General features: G+C 46.7%; 1 protein-coding gene across 1 annotated transcript in view; it reads left to right on the top strand.

Moving 5' to 3' along the window:
- Window positions 1-12,607, top strand: part of SPOPL (speckle type BTB/POZ protein like) — a 520,447-nt gene that overhangs the window by 179,771 nt on the left and 328,069 nt on the right. The gene's annotated exons all lie outside the window — the stretch shown is intronic.

Genomic DNA, 12,607 nt, shown 5'->3' with positions numbered 1-12,607 from the left:
CAAATTCTTCCCACAATCACTGCTGAAAATTCTGACTTTACCATGCACAGGTGTGTAGGACAAGGGAAAGTTAGCGAATCCCATTTTTGATGCCAGCTCGATGCAGGTTTTAAGAATTTCTCTCCTTACGAGATTCCGATATCATGTGATCAGTCTTTTCTTTTCTAAGCCTAAGTACTTCATATAGGCAGCTGACCCCTACCAGTTGGCCACATTTCCACCATTGTTTGCTGAGGCCCACATACACCATTCATATAAAGGTTAGAGTTGGATAGCATAGCAGTATGAACCACATTTAACATGCAACCACCCTGTTTTAGGTCCCTGATGGAATTTCCTGGAAACCTTCAGTGGCTTGTTATTCCACATAATATTTTTAAATTTGCTTTGTATTCGCAAACGCATCTGGTTTGGTTATTTTAATGGTCAGTGCTTGAAATACATAAGTTAGTTGAGGAATGGTGTTCATTTTGAACTTGTCTGTTCTATCCATCCATGTTATTGTGTGTCTTTGCCAGAGACAAATGTCATTTGTGATATTGTTATTCAGTCTGGGATAATTTACTCTTTACCTTTTATATTTCCTATACTGTTTTGGAGCTGCACACTCCAACTTAACTACTACTCCCTTTGGCTCATTTGAATGGGAATGTGGCTTCAAGCTGACGATGTGCAGGCATGGGAGTTGTTCATTTAAGACATTCTCATTTTTGGTTATTTACTTTGACAAATAAGGGTACATTGAGATTAGGGTACATTCCCATTGCTTTGAATAAATGAAGGTTATGTTTGATGGTTTGTGAGATGTGTGAGAACATCACCCACAAGCATCCACAATTTGTTTCCTTTGGCTCCAAATGGGACATTCCTGATGTTATCAGTCCACCTCATCCTGCCCTCAAATGGTTCCATAGAAACTGCAGACAAGAGAAAGGAACGTGAGAATTACTGACAGTGAAGATGGGCATGATAGCTGGCAACTCATGAGTCATCTAGATGATGGGACTACATAGGCGAAGACAAACATCTTAAATCGCTTCCAGAGTTCCATCATGGTCGGGGTCACGCCCAAACATGCCTTGTCCACTCTCCCAAAAGTTGTTTCCCCATTATGACAGGATATTGTCTTTTTCATTTCTAGCTCTGTTCAATAAATGGATATTTTTTGTTTTGGGAGGAAGCCTGTCTGATCGTGTTGCATTAGTGTTGGCATTAGAGTTTCCAGTTGGCTGACCAAGACCCTGGTGAACACTTTCCTGTCCATACTGTATTAACTAGTGGACCATGCAACTGATGTTTTCCCTATTTTGAAATACAGAAGATTTTCCTTTTACCACATGGAGGCTGGAGTCATCTCTGTCACTTAAAAATAAATTAACCCCCCACATAGTAGCATTAGCATTGTTGGGGAGAATGCCATCAAAAATATTGGGTTATGACCATCAGGGCCAGGTGTCAGTGACCTTTTTTACATTGTGATTTTTTAGTGTCTTGGAAAAGAAGAAAAATGGTTGATCTCTACCTGAAGCCACCTTGTAGCCAGAACCTTGTACCAAGCCCAAAGGTAATCTGAGAGAGAAGCAGCCGATTGAGAGGAAAACACTCAAGGGAAAAACAACAAATGTATTTCAGGCCTCTTGTTGGGATGGGCCTCCGAGAGATGACAGATGATGAGGCTGCATAGGTCAGATGTCACGACCATAGCCCCTGGCTTTGGGACTCGGGGTCTCTGGACCTCGCCACAGTGTTCCTGCAAGGCCCCAAGGGCCCAATCATGCCCCCATCGGCTGTCCTGGAGCCAGTCCTGGCATCTTTGGCGCCAGGCTCATATGACAGATGGAGTTCCCATTGAGGAATGGATCAACATGGCTGCCCCCACAAGGTTCAGCTCGGAACTGAACCATGCAGTCTAGCATCTAGGGCGTGGTCCGCCCTGGAGGCACCTGGGATACCGGCAGACTATTTAAGCCATGCCCGAGCTGAAGCATGCGCTTCGCTTTGTTCTGCACTCGCAGCGCGACGTTCACTAAGACCTGCTCGCAGCATTCCAGGCCTGCATCTATAAGGGAAGAAGAAGAAGACCACCATTATTCCTTCTTACCTGTTCAGCAATCCAGCTCCTCAATTGCTCGGTAGTCTTCCCTGGAGCCCGTCCTCACCAGCAAGCAACATCCTAGGGAGAAGAAAAGAAGAGGACAAATTAGTAAGCGTTCGTCTTCCGATTCCAATGCCTTTCAGACTCACGCTTACCTACCAAAGCTATCTTGGAATTCGACAACGGTCCGGACACCTTCTACTCTATGTTCCACTTCCATCTGGCTGCACTTTTTCCAGGAACTTCTTGGCGACCTGCAAGGGAAGAAAAGCACAGGTTAGCTCGATTCAAAAGACGCTCATAGCGCCGCGCTCCGCGCATTCACTTACCTTCACTAGCACCGCCCTCTCCATCAGTTCGACGCCTTCATCATCCCTTCTGCACCTACGAGAGAAGGAGAAGATTAGCAGGGCAACTACAATTACGGAAGCGCACTCTTTAAGAACTAAAGACTTACCTCAAGAGCAGAGTCGCAGCAGGACTGGACTCCCGGGTCCACGCAAGTGAATTAACTTGGCTGTAAGGCGCCCAGCCACGACGCGCCCCTGCACGGAATGGCAGGACAGAGAGCGCACCTTAACGAAATACAAGGTGAGGAAGACTCTAAGGGGGATTGCTAGGGGGCACTTGGGAGGCGGGCCCCGAGAGAAGGTGATTGTGGCTAAAACAGCACTCCTGTCTTCCAGAATAGATCCAGGGCAGAGCGAGTTCCCGGGGGAGGTGAATCCAACTCAAACGTGATCCAGCCAAGTCGGGTGGCGTCCCTGTGGATACAAGGTGAGCGTTAGAGCGCAAAGCCTAAACATAATAATCCACCCGACGCCCAGTATGGAAACCTCGGAAACCGACCACTTGGCTCAGTTGTTGGGGCAGTTACGCGCAGAGGTACATTCAGCCCGACAAGACACCAACGCCTTGCAGAGAGAACTAATTGTGGCCAAAGAACGAAATGATGATCTCGGCAGACAACTCCTTCACAGGCCAGACAAGCCCCGTTGCCCGGAATTAGCCCATCAATGCCAACCCCCACGAGCAATCCGGTGCAGATCACCCTTCCCGGGGCAGTTCCACTAGCTCCACGGAGCGTTTCTCGGAGATCCACGAAGATACGCAACCTTTATGAATCAGTGTCGCCTCCACTTCTTGTGCAGACCTGGGGCATTTCCCAATGACCAGTCATGGGTGGCCTTTGTGTTGTCCTACTTGAGTGGCAGTGCAGCAGACTGGTTGGTACCGTTCATTAGCCTGATGATCCGCTGTTACATGACTCTGGGGGCTTTCAACGGGAGCTGGAAAAGCTTTTCGCCCGTCATTCTCATGGACAGGCCTTGGACAACAAACTCTTGTCCCTCCGCCAAGGAAACCACGATCTGTTGACATACATAGCCACCTTTAATAGGCTTGTGGTTGAAGCAGAATGGCCAGAGGACAAAAGAACCACCTTGTTCCACCGGGGCTTGCGAGGGAAGTTAAAGGATGTACTGGCCCAAGTAGTGGATCCACCCAAGGACTGTGCCGAGTTCATTAATCTGGTTGTTCAACTAGACCATCAGTTGCAAGATTGGAGAACAGATCGGAGTAAACCGGATGCACGCCCCATGTTTGTGCGCCCCAAAGATCATGCTCAGCGGGGAACAGATAGTTCCATAGAACCAATGCAACTAGGAGGAGTTAGGCCCCCTCTAACCAAAGCAGAACAGGACAAAAGGAGGGAACAGCAGTTATACCTGTATTGCAGAAAGGCAGGCCATTTCCTCAAGGAGTGCCTAGTGAAACCACCAAGAAGAACCATAGGAGCCACAGACGAGGAGCAACCAAGTGAGGAGTCGGAAAACTACCAAGCCCGGCAATTGTAGGGGTCCAATTGTGAGCGAAGAAATCCAATTACTCCCATTTTGCTTTACCCATGATCCTGATCACTCATCAACAGCCATAAAATATGCATTCATTAGAAGCTTACATTGATAACGGAGCCATGGGGAATTACATGGACCAGAATCTTGCAGCAAATATGGGGCTCCCAATCTGCTCTAAGCCCACTACAGAGACTGTAACCACTGTAGATGGCACCGAAATCGCCTCCGGTCCCGTGTCCGAATGTACCACTGAACTCACCCTCTTATGTCAGGATGGTCATCGAGAATCAATCACTTTTGACCTCCTCAAAGCACAGCAGTTCTGTCTAATCCTAGGGATGCCGTGGCTGGTCGCACATAATCCATGGATCAACTGGTGTGCCCGAGAGTTGGTCTTCTCCCATGACTACACACATACCTGCTATCCCAAAGGAAGTAAGAGTAAGCATGCCATCTCATCCATTCAGGAAGGGGCGATAAGTGTCTTAGGTGTGGTTGCTACTTTACCACCTCAATACCAGGACTTTCAAGATGTGTTCCAAAAAGAACAAGCAAATACTTTGCCGTCCCACAGACCCTATGATTGCTAAATCGATCTGATACCTGGTGCCCAAATTCCTTGTGGCCGTATCTACGCACTCACTGAACCCGAGGACCAACATTTGAAGTCATATCTGAAACAATATCTGGCCAACGGTTTCATCCGCCCCTCAAAGTCATCTGCAGCGTGCCGAAGAAGGAAGGAGAATTGAGGACCTGCATCGACTACCGCGCACTGAACCAAGTCACCATCAAGAACCGCTACCCCCTACCCCTGATCCCGGAATTGCTAGACCAAGTCAAAGATGCCAAAATCTACACGAATTTAACCTTAGAGGGGCCTACCACCTTGTGCGCATTAAAAAAGGGGACGAGTGGAAAACAGCGTTCCATACCAAATATGGCTTATATGACTATCAAGTAATGCCGTTTGGCCTGTGCAATGCCCCGGCCGCATTCCAATATTTCATGAATGACGTCCTGAGAGAGCTGATTGACGTCTGCGCCTTCGTCTACATAGACGATATCCTGGTATATTCGGCCTCAGAGACAGATCATGTTAAGCATGTACGGTCCATCCTTACCAAGCTCCGTCAACATCATCTCTATGCCAAACTTGAGAAATGTTCATTCCACGTTACAGAAGTAGAGTTCCTGGGTTTTATCCTCACTCCAAAAGGAATACGAATGGATATGCACAAGGTCGATGCCATCCTCAATTGGCCAGCCCCAAGTTCATTCAAGGGATTCCAGAGCATGCTAGATTTTGCAAACTTTTACCGCTGATTCATCCCAGGATTCTCGCAAATAGTACACCCGATCACTTCGCTGTTAAGGAAGTGCAACAAGACATTCCAATGGACAGAAGAGGCTGAAAAAGCCTTTCAAGAACTCAAGGCGAAATTCACTACCGCTCAAATCATACGACATCCGCACCCAGACCTTCCGTATGCGGTGGAGACAGACGCTTCCAGCATGGCTATGAGTTCTGTACTATCGCAAAGGGACCCACACACCGGCCAAGTACATCCTGTGGCCTTCTGGTCACGTAAATTCTCACCACCTGAACTCAATTATGCCATCACTGATAAAGAGCTTCTGGCCATAAAAGCGGCCTTCAAGGCCTGGCGACATTATCTGTTGGGAGCCAGGCACACTATCACTGTGATAACTGACCACCGAAATCTACAATACCTGAAGAGTGCGAAGGCTCAATCCTCTCGACAACTACGCTGGGCCCTTTTCTTCGCGGAGTACGACTATGTGATCATGTACTGGCCTGGAGTCAAAAATGGCAAAGCTGATGCCCTTTCACACATGGACACCGACAAGCTGGTGTATACACCTCCTGATCCCGTGGCCATCATTCTGGCTGATAGACTCTTAAGCATTACAACCACCATGACTCAAGACGAGTTGCTGCAAGAAATCCGACAAGTATTGACTCAGGAACAACTACATGAATGGAATTCGTGAGGAGAACACTTACCTTACTACCGGGAGCGGCTATTCGTGCCTGTAAAAGAGCTTCAAGAACAGGTTATCTCGGAGTATCATGACTCCCTCATGGAAGGCCACCCGGAAATTTCTAAAACCCTGGCCAAGGTGAAACGAAGTTACTGGTAGTCAACGTGGCGCACAGACGTCATTCAATCCATCACCTCCTGTGGTATCTGTGCTCAAAATAAATCATCAAAACAAAGACCAGCTGGGCTCCTGCAACCACTGGACATCCCGCCGGCTCCGTGGCACACGTTGTCTCTTGACTTCATCACCGACCTACCCTCTTGTCAAGGTTAGAACACCATCCTAGTGATCGTAGACCTGTTCTCCAAGATGGCTCATTTCTTTCCGTTTAAAGGACTACCAAACGCATCCAGTCTGGCTAAAACCTTCCTAGAACACGTGGTACGGCTACATGGGTTCCCATCAGTCTTGATCTCGTATCGGGGTACCCAATTTGTGTCCAACTTCTGGAGGAAATGTTGCTCGATGGCCCAAATAGACATTCGACTATCCACTAGCCATCCCACTCGAATGGATGGTCAAACTGAGAGGACGAACCAGACGCTCGAACAATACTTGCGCTGCATGCTTCAACAAGTGAAAGGGGATTGGAAAGACTTATTGTGGATCTCTGAGTATGCATATAACAATTCACTACACAGCAGTACTGGGCAGACTCCATTTTTTACTGTGTATGGCAGACACCCACGCACCTCAGAACTGGACATTCCTACGACTCTGGAAATGCCAGCCATCAAGACCCTACATGTGACCATTTTGCAGGCTTTCACAAGAGCCATTTAACATTTGCGCCAAGCCAAGGTTCGGCAGAAGAAATACGCGGACCTGCATCGCGAAAAGGCCCCTGACTACCAAATAGGGGACAGGGTGTGGCTGGCATCCAAGCACGTGCCTCTAAAGGGAACCCGGACATTCCGCCCACGATTCTTAGGGCCGTTTCCCATCGAGCCCATCATAAACCCAGCAGCACTAAAACTAACGTTGCCAGCCAACATGCGGATACACCTGGTGTTTCATGTGTCCTTTTTGAAACCAGTTCAGCCAGGGACTCGAGTAACTACCCCACCAGGACCTGTGATAATCCACGGAGAGCCAGAATTTGAAGTAAAGGACATTCTAGATGCAACGTATGTTAGAACAAAAATGTACTATCTAGTAGACTGGAAAGGATATGGTCCGCAGGACAGAACATGGGAGCCCAGTGATTACATTCACGCACCACGTCTGATATGACGCTTCCATCAGGAGTACCCTACCAAGCCGGGACCGGACAGATGAACCACCTTGAGAGGGGCCTTAGGGAGGAGTGCTGTCACGACCATAGCCCCTGGCCTTGGGACTAGGGGTCTCTGGCCCTCGCCACAGTGTTCCTGCAAGGCCCCAAGGGCCCAATCATGCCCCCATCGGCTGTCCTGGAGCCAGTCCTGGTGCCTTTGGCGCCAGGCTCATATGGCAGATGGAGTTCCCACTGGGGAATGGATCAACATGGCTGCCCCCACAAGGTTCAGTTCGGAACTGAACCATGCAGTCTAGCATCTAGAGTGTGGTCCACCCTGGAGGGGCCACGCCCGAGCTGAAGCACGTGCTTTGCGTTGTTCTGCACTCGCAGCGTGACGTTCACTGAGACCTGCTCGCAGCATTCCAGGCCTGCATCTATAAGGGAAGAAGAAGAAGAACACCATCATTACTTCTTACCTGTTCAGCAATCCAGCTCCTGAATCGCTCCAGAGTCTTCTCTGGAGCCCATCCTCACCAGCAAGCAACATCCTAGGGAGAAGAAGAGGACAAATTAGTAAGCGTTTGTCTTCCGATTCCAACGCCTTTCAGACCCATGCTTACCTACCGAAGCTCTCTTGGATTTCGACAACGGTCCAGGCACCTTCCACTCTACATTCCACTTCCATCTGGCCGCACTTCTTACAGGAACTTCTCGGCGACCTGCAAGGGAAGAATAGCACAGGTTAGCCCGATTCAAAAGATGCTCATAGCTCCGCGCATTCTCTTACTTTCTCAAGCACCGCCCTCTCCATCAGCTCGACGCCTTCATCATCCCTTCTGAATGAAATACAAGGTGAGGAAGACTCTAAGGGGATCGCTAGCGGGACACTTGGGAGGCGGATCCCCGAGAGAAGGTGATTGTGGCTAAAACAGCACTCCTGTCTTCCAGAATAGATCCACGGCAGAGCGAGTTCCCAGGGAAGGTGAATCCAACTCAGAAGTGATCCAGCCAAGTCGGGTAGCGTCCCTGTGGATACAAAGTGAGCGTTACATCAGAGGAAGACGGACAATTCCAAACACGACCAGCAGGACGCCCGTTCAGAAGCGGATTCAGGAAGAGTTGCAACCAGGCTGGCAATCTCTTAAGTGTAGTTGCGGACAGGAGCAGGAGAGAACAAGTTGGTCACCACTGAGGAGAATGCAGCCAGCGAACGCAAGTAGGATTTAAGAGCAGGACTTCCAGTAAGCAGGGGGGGCAACAAATAGGACACCAAGGCACAAGCGGAGAAGGATAGGGCAGCTTGGAACAAGTTCCAGGTTAGAGGAGGAAGAAGGGCTGCAGACACTTGAGGAATCAGAAAGGAAACAAGTTAAAGGAAACTACGGACACAGAATGGAACACGTCTCACCTAAGGTATTTCTGAAACATTGCGATGTGACACCTGCTGTCTCAGCTGGAATGCATAACATTGCTGCATGAACTGAAAGGCCTTCTGCCGTATTAGGAGGTTACTAAGGGCAGTACCATTTTGAACATAGTCATGACTGTTAACTCAGGAAGCAAATCCAAGGTTGGCAAACGGAGGTCATAACACCAACTCCTATATTATTTTTATAATTGATATTAAAGTCAGGGCTGTCTCTCGGTTGATCGCTCAATTTTATTATTGTCTTCTAGTGTAGATACTCAAAATGCTTTTTGAGAGCTAATGGGAACTACAGGATATATACAGCACTTAAAAAGAAATTGAAATGTGGCTTCCTCTCCTAAGTGTATAGTCTTGGCTTCTTCTCTAAGCCAACTAATGTGTGATTTCCATGGGTTTGCCTTCAAAGAATGAGCCCACAGCTTTCCAGTCATATTGATATTGTTTTTTATGCAAAGGAGTGAACCTTCTGTTTGCAGCGGTCATGTTGAACTGACCTCTGATAAGGAGTAGCTTCCTACATGTTAATCGAGAGTAGAATCTTTTATGTTTCAGTTCCAGGTCCTGCACATCCATTGCAATTGTGTTGTATTATGTTACTGTCACTCTTTTGAGTCGTTAAACGTAAAATATCAATTAACCTCTGTTAACCTCCTTGAAGGTGACCCATCATATTCCCTCAAATGTGTCCTCCCTTTTTTGTTCTGGAATTATTGCATACTTTTGGCAGCCACTTCCACTATAATTGTTGCTTCTCTGAGCAAAGCTTGGTGCAATTTACAGTTACATTTTCTAGCATGGAGTTGAATGAGGTTTATATGTATGAGGGTAGGATGAGATTCTTATTTTCCCTATACCTGCGCTCTCCAGATATTCCTTCAGCTCTCTACAGATAGAAAATGAGTTAACCATTGTAAGACATGTTTTTGTCTACATGAGAATAGATTGTGAATTTGTCTGCATATAACTTCAGCATTGTATAAGCATTGCTCTACAATGCCCATGTGTGATTGCCAGGATGATTGTTTAGTTTGGCACAATTGGGATTTGTCCCACATTTGTTCCCAGATGATTTTGAGGCTCTCCACAGTAATAAAACCTTTGATGTCCTGGGTGTTAGTCTTAGCAGTGCACGGTGGTGGCGCGAGTTATGGTTTCTTAGCTTACCATAGCTGGCGAATTTCTGGGGTTTTCTGGTTTTACTTGTAACCATAACGTCCCTTTAACAAAGGTTTTTCATTTAATTTCATAGGTTTTTATTAGTCCAATTTAACCATAACGTCCCTTTTAACAAAGTTTTTTCAGTGAATTTCATGGGTATTTAGCAGTGCATGCTATTTTCCTACAACTTACTAATATCATACTTACCCAATAAAGCAATATTTGTGTGCAATTTACAAAGTGTCACCTTAAAACCCTGCCTTTCCCACCTTCTAGAATCATTTTTAACACTTCCATACACTCTTTGCAACTATTTCAACTAGTTTTGCATCCGTAGACGTCTACGAACATCTGACTTCATTGCGGACCTTGCGGACAGTGCCACCTGACCATACGCTGACGCGTGGCATGATGACGTGTCCAAGAACCCGTCCGCACTTCACAATAAGATCCGTGCTTCGCGGGCAGTTCTGAACTGCATTTTCTACTGATCTAGGAACTTTCAACTTCAGAATTTCCATTGCACAGCTCCAACACCTATTCCTACTCATTATCCACTAACAATCTAGTACACACTACATACTTTTAGCAAAACTGCTATTTATCTTAAAAAGGCATCAGCTAATGCCACCCCTCCTCCCCAAGAGCCACCACCACTGCTGTAATCAAGGAGCATGAGAAACACTGCCCCCTTCCTTAGAAATAACACACGCACAACATTTTCCCCTGTCCACCTACCCCTCCAATTAGTGTTTGGTGCCTCTTCCCTCATTTCCCTCTCCACTTTTCGTTCTTAGCTCTCCTGCCAAAAAAGAAAATACATCCAAAAACAATAAAATAAATGTCCCTTTCACAGTTAAAAAATAGAACTGAAAAAAACGTATAGGCTCCATCTACTTTATATTTCTCAGTAAAGTACATAAACTCAATAAGATTTTCCAACATTTCCATTTGCATTTTGTGTTATGCTAATGGGAATATTGTGGCGTTCATCCTCCGTTCCAGGGACTGGAATGGTGGATACCGGCCCGGCAGCCCAAGTTATCAGCAAAGCGAAGTGAGGGTGGATAACGAGGTCTCTTGACAATTATCCCTCCATTCCAGCCCCTGTAATGGGGATGAAGGCTTTTAGCACCCTAGGTTCCCAAAGCGGGAATCCGGGGTGCTAAAAAAGGATTTTTCTTCCTACACCGGGACACCTCCGGCGTTCCGGTGTAGGAAGAAAAATCTTTTTCCAAGATGGCCACCATGGAAAGGGAATAGAGGGTTCCATACAGGCCCCTCTTCGCTTTCCATGGCAGCCTGCAGAAGGCAAAAAGAGAACTCTATGACCATATTACCACAAGCACATTTTTCTTCCTTTTCAAATCTATCCCAATTTCGAATAACTTTAGCACAAAGCCAGTCCCAGGTCGACATGGCCAATTTAACCCCATGTTTTGTCCCTCGTGGTCATGGCCAGTAGCCGGATTGTCCGGATCGTGACCTTATTCCATGACCCGCACAATCTGGCCACTGCCCATGGCCACAGGCTAGACCTCAGTCACCAAAGGTATATCACTATTTTTGTACCTCCATTACGACGCCTGTCAAAAAATAAAACACAGGCACATTTGCAAAACCATGCTTTCAGGTCCTTCTCAATGCTCCTTACACAAGTTTGCTGAAAATCCACCCATGTTTTATTTTTTCTAAAGTGTCAAATGTATGCACCTACAATCGTCATATAACCTAGCCACCACTTGACAAAATTCATTCAGACTTTCCGAAAAGATTTGTATCTAGATCTAGAATCTTTTTGCAAACCTTTGTGTAGATTTGTCAAATGGCACCACATTTATAAGCTTTTACAATATTTTGGGACCCCGCCTCTAATTCTGCCCCCTCTTGACAAAATCCCACCATACTTCACAAAAACATGTGTATCTAAATCTATTATCAGTTTGCCAAATTAAGTGTAGATTTGTCAAATGGCACCTCATTTATAAACCTTTACATCATTTTGACCCCCCCTCTAATTTTGCCCCCTCTTAACAGAATCCCACCAAACTGTGCAAACACATTCGGCACCAGGACAGGAATATAATTACAAAATGTCATGCAGTTTCATTAAGTGGCGCCAAAGTTATAAGCCATCCAAGAACTGCTGTTCACCCACCCTGTAATGCTGAGGTGTTCACGAACATCCGGACCGTTTGCGGTGTTTCGTGGCAGAAAACACCTGTTTTCTTTTGCTTCTTGCAGCCATATTGCATCCCATCCTCATCACACCTCACCTACCCAGAGATTATTTGATAAATTTGACAAGTGCAATGTTGTGTTTTTAAATGTTTTTACTGCGATGTCCGCGGACACCGGCCGCGAATCCAAGATGGCGGGCATTGTCAAAATCTGACACACCTCACGCTTCACTCCAACCAATCAGCGAACACATTGTGTGTCCGCGGACATGACGCAAGCCGATTATCCAATCGGTGTCCTATCCGCGGAGCGAACAGGGAAGTGTGTCTGTGGAGCGGACATAGATATCACACTTTTTTTTAAACCTACTTTTTGGTCCTTTTATAAAAAACTACTGGACGGATTTTCCCCAAATTTACAAAAGCACGCTTTCGGGACTGAGCCACTGCTCCTACCGCAAATTTGGTGAAAATCTGTCCGGCGGTTTGGGCTGTAGGCGCAACAGAAATTATTTCTCCATTCAGTCAGCTCTTCCTATGAGAGGAGCAACTTGACCATAACTAACTTTGCAGAAAATATATTGTTAGGCGAGGTTTCATGCG

The sequence above is a fragment of the Ambystoma mexicanum genome, chromosome 9 (assembly GCF_040938575.1).
Source record: "Ambystoma mexicanum isolate Mex_15411 chromosome 9, UKY_AmexF1_1, whole genome shotgun sequence".
NCBI classification, from domain to species: Eukaryota; Metazoa; Chordata; class Amphibia; order Caudata; family Ambystomatidae; genus Ambystoma; species Ambystoma mexicanum.
The sequence above is the reverse complement of the archived record's forward strand: the minus strand, read 5'-3'. Positions and strand labels throughout refer to the sequence as shown.